Source organism: Xenopus laevis, chromosome 1S (assembly GCF_017654675.1).
Source record: "Xenopus laevis strain J_2021 chromosome 1S, Xenopus_laevis_v10.1, whole genome shotgun sequence".
In the NCBI taxonomy this organism is placed as follows: Eukaryota; Metazoa; Chordata; class Amphibia; order Anura; family Pipidae; genus Xenopus; species Xenopus laevis.
The window spans coordinates 93,772,048-93,785,324 of NC_054372.1; the positions used below are offsets into that span (position 1 = coordinate 93,772,048).

A 13,277-nucleotide genomic window follows, 5' to 3' on the forward strand; every position below is an offset into this window, starting at 1 on the left:
TTCAGCAGCAATCCTATACAAAAGACAAAGGCGGTAGCCATAGCTATACGTAAAACACTGATTTTAGTCTGATATAGATTTTAGATATTAACAGACCCCAATGGGAGATATATATTAATTAAGGGACTCTTGCGTCATACAATGTGCATGATATGAAGTATATATCTCCCGAATCAAAATCAAGCACAGTTCCTCTAATTTACTACCAAATGTACTAATTTTTCGGAATGACTGATAGTACTGGGGGGAGATTTGAACATGACCCTGAACTCAAGGCTAGATAACTCGAAGGGCAAATCCTACCTGTCACTCAAAAACATTTTCAATCATCCAAATTATTTCAAAAAATGACTCATGGAGGTTCCTTAACCCTAGCACTAAACAATTTACTCATTTATCCCAACCCCCAAAATTGTTATTCGCGGATAGACTATATTTTTATGTCTCACCACCACCTGCAATGGCTTAGGAAGGCAGATATGGATAACATAAATTGGTCAGATAACGCAGCAGTCTCCATTTTAATTAATATACCAAATAAACCGAAATTAAATTGGAACTGGAGACTGAATGATAGTATATTGGATGACAGAATGCAGAGAGGAAATCAAGCAAATAATAGCAGAATATAAACAGAATATGGTAAAGGATCCCACTTCACATCAAATAAAAGGCAAGCGCTCAAGTGTATGATCAGGGGAGTACTGATTAAGCATATAAAATAAATATGACAAAATCGGAGGCTCTTCCTATACATATGCAACAAGACATGATGGGACAACTACACTCGAACTATGCATTCCAATGGCAAAAAGAAAAGATTAAATACTTGGGAGTATATATACCTAAAGACTTAAATGATGTATACAAGTATAACAATAAACCAATGCTAACAACAATAAACAAACTACTTGGGGAGTGGAACAAGACTAATTTAATGGACAGGAAGAATATCGATAATAAAAATGTCAATTTTGCCTAAGATTCTCTACCTGTTTCAAACTCTACCAGTCTGGATTCCAAGCAGTTTTTTCCAAGTACTAAACACCACAATTAAAAAATTTGTATGGTCAAATAAAAGACCCAGACTAAAGAGGTATATATATTACATCAACCAGAAGCCAAGGGAGGACTGAGTTTACCAGATTGTCTTTCCTATTACCAAGCCTCTTTGTTGGCCAAACTAATTGAACACTCAAATCCAAATTCAAAGAAACAATGGAAGCAATTGGAAGAACAATGGGCAAAATATCCCATGAAAAATATTTTATGGACAAAATGCACATGTTGCCCTAGATAGATTCTGGTTCAATACGAATAAAAAATATAACCTTTTACCGAATCCCTCTCCTGTAGCTACAATGGGACAAAATTTGGACTTTACACCAGGGATGTTAGATGAAGGGATGAGGACAGCTTTTGGAACTTGCAACTAAAGGTGGCCATAGACTCAAAGATCTTTCCCCGATATGCCACTAACGGCATGGCTATATCGGGGGCAATTCGAACGTTCGGACGTATGGCCGAACGATCGAATTACGATGCGCCAAGGGGCTCTGACCGGTAGGTCGGTTAAAAATCAAACCTTGCCGATCGATATGGTGGCCAGATATCGATCGGGAAGACCCGTCGGAAGCCCCTATAGACGGGCAGATAAGCTGTCAAATCGGTCCAAAACGACCGATATCGGCAGCTTATCTGCCGTGTATGGCCACCATAAGACACATACTTTCCTCAGATACGGCCCCAGCAGTAATAGAAGGAACTAGACCTAATTGGGATAAAAAAAGACCAATGGAGATTTATTCAAATACAACACTATTTACAACAAGCTAAAAGATCATTGACTGAGTTGGAAAGTTTGTGTGATAGGAAAATAATGCTAACCCGCTTGATCTCAATGCTTTACAAACTATTGATACAAAAAAAATACTCAAATTTACCTTATTTTACTCGAACTTGGGAAGACACACTCAACAAATGCTGGAGATTCCTTCAAGAACCGGGAAACATTTCCCATATTTGGTACTTTAGTGTAAAAATACAAGAATTTTGGAGAGATGTTCAATGTGCGTGCAGGGAGATCCTTGGAGGAATGGATATCTAGTGTAAATAATATATATCATGGAAGAACTCACATCATCTTTATCTGGGAAAACAAGGTAGATTAAAACAATATATGTGGTTCTAATTAACACCTGTAATACCGCACAGAGGTTTGCATTCTCATTTTTTTATTTCTATACTATAGTTATTATAGTTGTTATATATTATAGTATATTATTATATTGTGAAATATTGATGCAGAAAGCATATATTAAAATTGCCAAGGAAAAAATATTAAATCACATTTTGAATTGAAAACGATTATTTTCTTTAATCAGAAATTAGGAGACAGAATGTATAAATCCCTTGGTTTCCCTGTAATTTCAGGTCCTGCAGCAAATAAAGGGTTAAAGTCTGGCAATAGGACTGGGCTTTTAATCTTTTGTTATTTGTTTATTTGTGTTGGGAAAAAAGACAGCTAGGGATGCTGTGTCAGCACCCCCTCCCTCACTGTTATGACAGACAGCTTCCACCCCTCTGTGTAGACAAGTCCCAGAGCATCAGGGAACAACACTCGGGAATTACTAAATGGTGTCCCTTCTAACTATTAGTTTTGTTTTATTTATGAGGCACTGACCTGTTTCAAAGAACTTTACAGAAATTCTTTATTAGTAAAATCAATCTCTGGCCCAGTTGTAGCTTATATCTAAGCCTGCCTCATATAATAGTGCAATGAACCACGCAGGGGCGATTCTTGCCATTATGCGGCCTGAGGCGGCCTTCATTCGCCGCTCTCAACGGCACTAACCTTTACAGCGCCAGAGAGGGCAGGGGCGGTCCATGTCGCTTAGTGCAGAGAGCTCACTTGCGCTCTCTGCACTAGAAGAGCCGAATTTCCAGGTTGAAAACCGGAAATTCGGCTCTTAGTTACCAGGAGCGGAATTTTTGCCGGGGGGCACTGTTGCATGAGGAGAGTGTCTCAACTTGCCTCATTGGTGGAGCGCCCCTGGAACCACGCCGATTCATTCTGGAAGACTTTATAACAGCATTGGTCAAACTTTATGCATCACATCTATTTCTATACTGGACAGACTGAACCTGTAAATCTGGTTTGGCAAGGTTGCCAAACAAGCAAATCTCTGCACAGTTTGGCAACTCACACACTGGGTCACACTGGGCGAAGTTGCGCTATGGCGAATGGGACATTACTACGCAAATTCACCAACTTGCGCATTTTACTGAACATTACCTCTTGCGCCAGACTTGCCTTCACCACCTGAGACCAGGTGAAGTGCAATAGAGTAGATAGGGATTGCTTCAAAAAAACGCTGGCGTCTTTTCCTTTTTTAAGGGTGATAGGCTGAAAAAGATCGTAAATTTTTTTGGGGGTACCCTCTTTCCCCCCTACATTTCCTAACATATGGCACCTAAAGTATACAGTGGGCACATGTATAGGGCATAATAACAACTCTATTTTATTTTATGAAGCTTTCCCAGCTTGTGTAGTGTAATGCTGCTACATATACGTCCATTGTACTTTAACTTGGCGCCGTATGCAAATTAGGCATCGCTAGTGTAACTTTGCTTTGCTTGACGAATTAACTCTAACGCAACTTCGCTACCGTTTCCCTCACTGAGCGCAACTTCGCATTTTAGTGAATTTGCGTAGCGCTGGTGAAACTACGCCTGGCGAAGTGCAGCGGAGTGTGGCGAAGCTGGCCAGCCTTCAGAGCTCACAGATTTCCTGCAACCATGTTAACCAAATAAGGATCTCTAATGCACCCCTGTTCCATTCAGTCTCTTTAAAAAAAACCCAGAAAAAATGCTATTTCCCTTCAGGAAGTAAATAAAATTACATGATTATTCATAGGGGGTTATAGTAAAATGATTCATTCATGACTACAAAAGCTTAAGGGCTATGGCATACGTGGCATTTTGACCACTGTGGTGCAATCAGGGAGAACCACAGTAGTCAAAAAGCCTTTATTCGCTCTGCTTCCCATGAAAAAGCACAGTAAACGTTCTGCTTTTGGCAGAAACTGAATGTGACAATACACCAAAAATAGAGACAGATATTTGCTTGAGTGACTTTTTAAAATTCTTAGCAAATAATGATTAGTCTTTTCAAGTGGCATCCTGTTAGGTACATAACCATCATCATGCTTAATTCTGTCACTGACTGGTGTTGTATTTGTAGGATAATGAAACAATATACAGGAAAAAAAGAAATGAGTAAAATTTCTCAAGATTGCCTCAACAATGGGCTGCATATGTATAACAGATTGATATAATTTTGCATACATTCATCATGACCTCTAAATTACCTTGATGAATGTAGCTCTGTACCCTAGTTTGTAGTGTAATAATAAGATATTACATCTCTCTATGGGAAACCATTAATCAAATTACCCCTGCTCTTTATACAGGTATTACCTCGAAAGCTGAAAATGATCCTCATGGGAAGCAGGCATGCAAATATAGAGCAACAGTACTAGGTAGGTGGCTACAAGGGTCAAAATTCTAATTATTTAGGCAATGTCACATGGGGCAATTAGTTAGCGGGATTTATAAAAACCTTGATTATGGCGACTAATCGCCACAGTTCCCTTCCCATAGACAAACATTAAAGTTGCCATGTGTAAAATACACAGTACTACTCTGGAGCAAGTGTTAGCTTCAAGTTGCCACTGGTCTTTTTTTGAGCAAGTAGTCGTCACTAGCCGCTTTAGTGGCTGGTAAGTTGTCATTACAAATCGCCGTTACTTACGCTATGGTGATTAGTCGCCATGATAGGGTTTTTAAAAATTGCAACGACTTATCACTCATGGGGGCAAATTCACTAAAGTGCGAAGCGCCTAACGCTAGCGCAAATTCGCCAGCGTGACGTCATTTAGTTACTTCGCCAATTTACTAACGGGTGCTGGCGTAAATTCGCTAGCGAAGTGGACCTACTTTAGCGCTACTTCGCACCCTTACGCCAGGCGAAGTTGCACTATGACGAAGGGACGTAACTACGTTAATTCACTAACTTGCGCATATTACTGAACATTACCTCTTGCGCCAGACTTGCCTTCGCCACCTCAAACCAGGCGAAGTGCAATAGAGTAGATAGGGATTGCTTCAAAAAAAGTTGAAATTTTTTCTAAGTCCCAAAAAAACGCTGGCGTCTTTTCCTTTTTTAAGGATGATAGGCTGAAAAAGATCGTACATTTTTTTGGGGTACCCTCCTTCCCCCCTACATTTCCTAACATATGGCACCTAAACTATACAGTGGCCACATGTGTAGGGCAATATAACACTTTTATGAAGCTTTCGCAGGCTTGTGTAGTGTAATGTATTTGCTGCTACATATACGTCCATTGTACTTTAACTTGGCGCCGTATGCAAATTAGGCATCGCTAGTGTAACTGCGCTTTCCTTGACGAATTAACACTAGCGCAACTTCGCTACCTTTCGCCTCCCTGAGCGCAATTTCGGATTTTAGTGAATTAGCGGCGCCCTGGCAAAGTGCGGCAAAGCCTGCGCTAGCGCAACTCCGCAGGTTAATGAATTTGCCCCTAGGTGTATTGCCCAATGACCACAGGCTATTTGAAACATTTGTGCATGTTTTGGGGGATATTACCAGAAGCCAGTAAAGAGCAGGATATGAAATGTTACATATTTTCCCATATCCCACCTACAGACATTGGCTATGAATTTTTTTCAATATTTCTGATCTCCACAGGTTGGAGGTGGCACTGGGGGCTACAGGTCAGTTGTTGTTTGATAACTTTTTTAACAACTCACCTAGATATTTTATGGACAATAATAATGCTTCCCATTTGTCAAAGTAAAAAGCACAGAGTTGGCCATGCGTCTTGATCCCAGCTACGGTTAGCTAATCGAATTAGCAAAACATTGTGGGGCTAATTTACTAACATTAACTAAACCAGTGCAGCTACCCACAGCAAGACTGGTCAAATGCAATGAGTAATTACGTTGGGGAAATATAGCAACTGCATTGTATATTAGTAACATAGTAATATAGACACTGAGAGGCACATTTATGAAGGGTCGAATTTCGAATTCACGTGAATTTTTTTTTTTTTTAAACTCACATGAATTCTATTTTAATCTAAATTCGATTGAGGGGTTATTTATTAAAAAGATCAAATATGTGTAACTCTGAACAATTTAACCACCCGAAAACTCGAATCAAATTCAACCAAACTCGATTCGAATTATTTCTCTGAAAAAAAACTTGAATGTCAGGAAGGCTGCAAACATATTAAAATTGGTCACTGGACCTCTCCCATTGACTTATATAGGAATTCGGCAGGTTTTAGGTGGCGAATAGTCACATTTGAATTCTTAAAGGGGCAGACTTTAATAAATCTCGAAAAATCAAATTTGACTATTTAGAACAAAAAAAAAAAATTGGGCTGTAGAGTTAATGAGCACAAATAGAAGAGCAGTTTTTGTTTTTTAATATGCAATAGGAGCAGAAAGTTTTCTGGGACATTGTTGGCATTCTGTGCCTTGCCCAGTTTCTTACCTCCTGTCTGACTTCTAACTGAAGCCAAATAACATGCTCACTCAAGAGGTAAACATGTATGATAGATTAAAGTAGGACAAAAACACTCTAAGCAGTTTGTACAGTTCTTATCTTTTGCATCTTAACTGAATGTTTTCTGAACTCTGATCTTTCAGTCATATCCACTGTTCATAAAAATGTTCTTACTTCTTGCTGTTGCTTTTTCACACTAAAATGTAGATAAAAATGTAAACTGCAATGATTAATGTTGGGGTTACATTATTTCACTGCATTTACAGAAAAATCCTAAACTAACAAGTCCTAAAATTAAATAATTAGAACCCATTTAAACAAAGAGCCAAAAACCATAATGCCTGTTCATGTATTTATTGAGGAAAATGATACATAGTTACATATTTATGTATGTCAATATGTCAAGTATATGAACTTTTGCTTTCAGTAACTAGTGCCCCCCCCCCCCTTTTGGAGATCAACAAATGCAACTGAATGTTAAAGGTAATGGTTGAGGAGTCCTGCACATCAGCTTGGACAATTTTAGCCCATTTTTCAGAACAGCCTCAGCTTTAATATTGGAGGCCTTCCTAGCATGAATCACTCACTTCAGGTGCTTCTACAGCATTTCTATAGGAGTAGGGTCAGGCCTTTGAATTGTTCATTCCAAAACCTTAATTTTCTTCTGCTTTAACAATTCTTTGTTGAAAGACTTTACTGTTTTGGGTTGTTGTCTTGCCACATGATCCACTTTCTCTTGAGCTTTAGTACACAGAATGATATCCTGAAATGTTCCAGCAGAATTTGTTGGTATAACTCAAAGTTAATAGTACTACTTCTTCTGTGTTTCACAGGTGGGAAAGGCTCTTATGCTAAAATGCAGTGTTTGCCTTTTGCCAAACAGCCCACTTTTTATATAATCCAAAAAGTTTTATTTTGGTCTCATTTGTTAAAATATCCTTCTAATAGCCTTCTGATTTGCCACATGGAGTTTAGCAAAATGTAGATGGGAACTATGTTCTTTTTGGGTAGTAGTGGCTTTCTTCTTGTAACCCTGCCATGCACAGCATTGTTTAGTGTTATTCTCCAAAAGAAGCCTTTAGTTCCGTAGACATTAGCCTAGGGTTCTCTAAAAAAATTCCTGGAGTATTGCACATCTTCTCTAGGTATGATCTGTTAGTCGACTGCTGCTGAGGAGGGTAACAGTGCTGCTGAATTGCCCTAATTTGACTGGTGGAGTCCAAATTCTTTAGAAATACTTTGGCAACAAGCCTGTGAGGCTTGTTGCAAAGGTTTGAATACTTTGTGCACTTCATACACAAATATGTATCTCTAGTTCATTCTACTCAATGTAAAGTTAACTTTTAGCTGTAAGAATGTTTGGTCAGGGCCCTCTTTATCTGTACTCCTTATATCGGCTGTTGGCTGTTTTTGTATGCAAATACAATGTATACACCCAATTACTGTAGTGTACAGTGTTTAGCGCTTTATAAATGTGTTCATAATAATAAGATCGACTCATTTGTTTAATTGGGTTCTCACTGTTTTGTTTTAAGACTTGCGAAAAATGGTTAACGTTTTAGGTCATTAGGTCTTTCTTTTTTTTGAAAGCCCGGGATCGTGCTTTCTTACACCCATAAGTGCACAGTGCATAAAGTGTGGGTGCCCCAGTGAGTCCTACCAAAAATGGCATGGGCTCCAGAAAGCCAGAAGCCCCCAGGCCAAAAGGCACTAAAGGCAACTAGAATCAATGGACTACCTTTGCCCAAAGGCTAGGGTAAGTCCCAAAATCGCTGCCCCCCGGCACAAAATGCACAGACGGGGGGGCAAGGTTCATCAGACTGTCCTTCGCTTCATGGCTAGGGAGAGTCCCTTTAACCCTGGGTTTCGCAGAAGCTTCCCCCAGGGCACCAATACCTGGGCCCAAAAGGACTTACTGCACCCCTGCAATGAAACAGAATGTGGGCACACATATAAAAAAACAAATAAGTGCTATGTGTAAAGTGCAATAAGTGCTATGGTGCCATGGTAGGTCATTAGTCATACTCCGGGTGCTGCTGCTATGAGGCAACACCAGGCGAGCGCAGCCCCCAGGTTACCAGAGGCAGCAAAAAGCCTCTCCTGGTAACTTAAAGAGACAACATTCCAATTTTTAAATCAGCCTTTTGGCTCTTCTAGTGCAGAGAATGCAATTGCGGCCTCGACCTGCTCCAGGGCTCAGAAAGGTAAGTGTCTGGTGCAGGGGGGGGGCAACATCCAAAAAGACCACCTAATGTGGCGAAGACCCCAGAAACACCCCATGTCATACTTATGCAGCAATATTGACAATTTAAAAGGGTTTACAAGGTTTTAAGCATTACTGTATATTAATGTGAAAAAGGAAAGCAAGTATGTTTTCATCCCCCACAACATGCACTTTGGAAAGCACTGAATGTACCCGAATTGTAGGACTATTGAATATGATGAATCAAAACATTATGACACTACAGCAGACACTTTGAACTCCTGGGGAACTAAAGCTGGCCAAACATTGAAAGATCCACACATTTCCCCTGGCCATCAGAATACGGGCAAATGAGGATATACAGGGCTTACGTATAGGAAACCTGTCTGAGAAAATCTCATTATACGCTGACGATATGCTAGTATATTTGGCCAACTCGGGTATAGCCCTAGAAAATCTCCTGACAACTATTTCTGAGTTTGGCCAATACTCTGGTCTAAAAATTAATCGCACTAAGTCTGTGGTGTTTCCCATAGATCCCCTTCCCCAGGATACGCTGGACACCTTACTACAGCTCAAAGTAGCAAACACATTTAAATACCTGGGTATAGTGATCCATAAAGATCTTAATAGATATGAACAACTTAATCTAGATCCAGTAGTACAGACCCTGACTAACAAAGTTGCCGTGTGGCAAGACCTACCTCTTTCTTTACCAGGCAAAATTAATATGTTTAAAATGATCTTCCTACCCAAATTTCTATATGTTCTCCATAATTCTCCCGTAACCCCCCGGGCCCACTGGTTCGCCAGAATAGACAAAATTATTAGGAGCTTCTTGTGGGCAGGAGACCATCCTCGATTAAACTTTAGGGTGTTACAGGCGCCGGCGTCTGGTGGAGGCTTAGCACTACCGAATCTTAAACTTTAATTTCTTGCAGCCCAGTTGGTATATGCCCACTGGTGGATCGTCCCTTACCGTAGCAATTCAGCAATGGTATTAGAAGCTGCTGTAATAGGCTCCTTTGAGGCCCTCGCCAAACTCCCTTACCGAGGTATCTCTCCATATCACGTGACCACTACTCCTATGCGCACGGTGGTGAAGGCATTTCAGAAATCTCAAAATCTGGTTCGAGGAACCTCTACAGCCTGGTCCCCCCATACCCTGTTGTGGGGCAATAATCACCTCCCTCACTTTTGCTCTCTGCCAGACATCGCCAGGTGGGCACAGATCGGGATAAAAACCCTAGGTGATATAGTCACTGGGGGTGACTGCAAAACGTATGACACAATCCAACAGGAAATACACCCCCACCCAGATATGCTATTTCGTTATTTGCAATTACGCCATGCTTCCAACGTACAATTTCCAATAAAGCCTGTCAACTTGAAGGTGACGACCCTTGAGACCTACTTACACAGGTTAGACCTAACTAAACCCATATCCTGGTTCTATACGATACTATCTACTGCTGGTCCCTCTCCCCTTGAGAGAGTTAAGGGTAAATGGCGAGAGGATGTCCCTGACCTGACTGACGAAAAATGGAAAGATGCACTCAAGCTTGTAACAGAGCTATCTATATCTCTGAGGGACAGGCTTATACAAATTAAATTTTTAAATAGAGTTTACTTAACCCCCTACTGCCTGGCTAAAATATATGATAATGTATCGGATCTATGCCCTAAGTGCAGAGTGGAACCTGGTACCATGTTTCATATATTCTGGTCCTGTCCGGTAATTCAGAGCTTTTGGAGTGCAGTACTCCAATACTTGAATGAAAAGCTTGCACTACCAAGTATTCGTTCGCCAGAAACCTGTTTGTTGGGAATAATAGAGGGATTGCAGCTACACTCCTATGCTAAAATATGCTACCTACAGCTCCTGTATTATGCCAAAAAAGCCATATTAATCCTTAAAGGATAACTATTGCCTAACTAAAGAGGTAGCTAGAAATGTTGTACATTATGGGGCAGATTCACTAAGGGTCGAATTTCGAAGTTAAAAATACTTCGAAATTCGACCCTCGAATTGAAATCCTTCGACTTCGAATATCGAAGTCGAAGGATTTAGCGCTAAACGTTCGTTCGATCGATCAAAGGATTTTTCGTTCGATCGAACGATTAAATCCTTCGAATCGAACGATTCGAAGGATTTTAATCCAACGATCGAAGGAAAATCCTTCGATCAAAAAAAGGTTAGCAAACCTATGGGGACCTTCCCCATAGGCTAACATTGACTTCGGTAGGTTTTATCTGCCGAAGTAGGGGGTCGAAGTTTTTTTTAAAGGGAAAGTACTTCGACTATCGAATGGTCGAATAGTCGAACGATTTTTCGTTCGATTCGTTCGATTTCGTTCGTATTCGAACTAATTTAACCAATTCGATGGTCGAAGTACCCAAAAAATACTTCGAAATTCGAATTTTTTTCATTCGAATCCTTCACTCGAGCTTAGTGAATCTGCCCCTATGTGTTGGGCTTCTGTACCAGTCCAAGGCAACCACAGCCTTTTAGCAGAGAAGATGTGTCCCCAAAGATGTCCCAGTAGCTCCCCATCTTCTTTTCTGCTGATTCACTGCACATGCCCTGTTCTGCTCAGTTACTGAGCTTAGAAGAAATTCCAGTAGCACACTGAATGCTGAAAAAAGTGTTATATTTATTCACCCAAATACATACAGACAAGGGCAACGTTTCGGACCACTCGGGCCTTTTGTCAAGGCTTGACAAAGGGCCCGAGTGGTCCGAAACGTTGCCCTTGTCTGTATGTATTTGGGTGAATAAATATAACACTTTTTTCAGCATTCAGTGTGCTACTGGAATTTCTTCTATGTATCTACATGACCCGCAAGGCAGGAGTGGGTCTTCTGGTATAGCACCTGGTACCGCAAAGGGTACATGATCAGGGGTGGAAGCACTCTATCATATTGTTGTGCAGTTACTGAGCTTAGGGACCCATTCACAATATACAGTACGCATATAACAGGAATGTCACAGTAAAAGGCTGATTAGTATTTAAATACAGAGAATTACTACATGACGGTACAGAAACCAGTGCAATTAGCATCAGAATTTAATAATCAGCCCTGTAGCATCGGTTTGTATTACAAACCAACCTCATTTTCTGCTTGATAATTTGCAATGACCCCGAAGTTTAGCTTCTCAACAGCTGCTCAGAGCCCACTGAACATGTGAGTGTCACACACACTTCCCAAGGTGGTGACCTGTGACAAGTTTGACGTCATGGATCATTGCTGCTATTGACAATCTGAAACTGTAGGCTGGTGCAATCAGGGGTGTATTTATATTAAGGAACCTGAGGGCTTTGTGCCTAGGGCAGCAAGTTTTGAGGGGCGGCCCTTGGGTGCCTATAAATTCTTTTTTCTAATTTAAAAAAGCAGTAGTGACGTCACACACCACATAGCGGGCGTTTAGGTCCGGTGCGTAGGGCAGCATTGGACCTAAATACAGTCCTGGGTGCAATAAGTTCAGCATACTGAACTTATTTAGCCATATTTATTTTTAGGGTTTAGTTCTTCTTTAAGGTCGGCAATATCAGGCTGATATTATCAATGGCCAACCCACTGACGGGAATGGAGGCTGTCGGGTTTAGGACAACATAATGAGCAGATGTGGTCCTCTTCCCCCATTGGATTTTTAAACCTGTCGGATCGATGTCTGTCCATTTTCAGACTCTGAAGTCTCACACAATTCAGCTGAGCACATATATATATATGTGTGTGTGCATATATAGGCAACTGGTCAGGGCAGGCCTGGGATTCAAAATAGGCCATGGCATTTTAAGTATAATTCAAATACAGCAGCCCCTCTGGCATAGATTGCTGCTCCTGGCCTGGGTCACAAAACCAGAGGAAAAAAATGCTTTCATTGCCCCACTCCATGAATCATAGTGTAAATAGCATGTTCATGAGTAAGAGAAAGCAGTACTCTTGCCTTGGGTTGCATCATATTCTGCAAACAGTGCTGTGCTTTCATTTTTGGCTTCTGTAACCTTCGCATACTGCAACAGATAACATGATAGTTATATTCTACAGCACAAAGGCTTGGATAACGTGTTTCGAGGTAAAAGTACAAAAGCTTGCTGCAGCAACAGACGCGATATGTGTTGGTGTTGACTAGAACTTGCAGGAATGGAGAAGCTGGGTGCTGTCACCCCAACTAACACACGAAGGCAGCGCGGCTGCCCCTGTATCGCCAGCTAAAAAGTTCTCGAGCGCAGCAGCGATTATTCATAGATAGCGACGCAGACCAGCAGCGACATGATGCAACATGTTTTCGAGTCAGGAAGAGGCGGGGCCGCTGCCAGGGTTGGTTAGAACCGGTCTCAGAGAACTGAACAGCCTGGTGGGCAGGAAACTGGAAACAAACCTGTGATTCGGCGCCCTCAGAGAAGCCCAGGCCTCGCTCGACTTGCGAGCGCCCAATCGTTCTCTGTCACATGGGCTGGGAGCCACGCCCACTCAAGA

The 13,277-nt window shown here is 41.1% G+C and overlaps 1 long non-coding RNA gene across 2 annotated transcripts in view; it reads right to left on the minus strand.

Moving 5' to 3' along the window:
- LOC108706876 overlaps positions 1–13,259 on the minus strand; it is a 28,109-nt gene extending 14,850 nt beyond the window's left edge. Inside the window, exon 1 of one of the 2 annotated variants that reach the window (XR_005964964.1) lies at positions 13,180–13,259. This is a non-coding gene — a long non-coding RNA (uncharacterized LOC108706876). Of the gene's footprint in view, positions 1–1,943; positions 2,319–13,179 lie in introns of those variants that run through there. The other variant, XR_005964963.1, reaches the window with a different exon arrangement.
- Between the last annotated feature and the right edge of the window lie 18 nt (positions 13,260–13,277).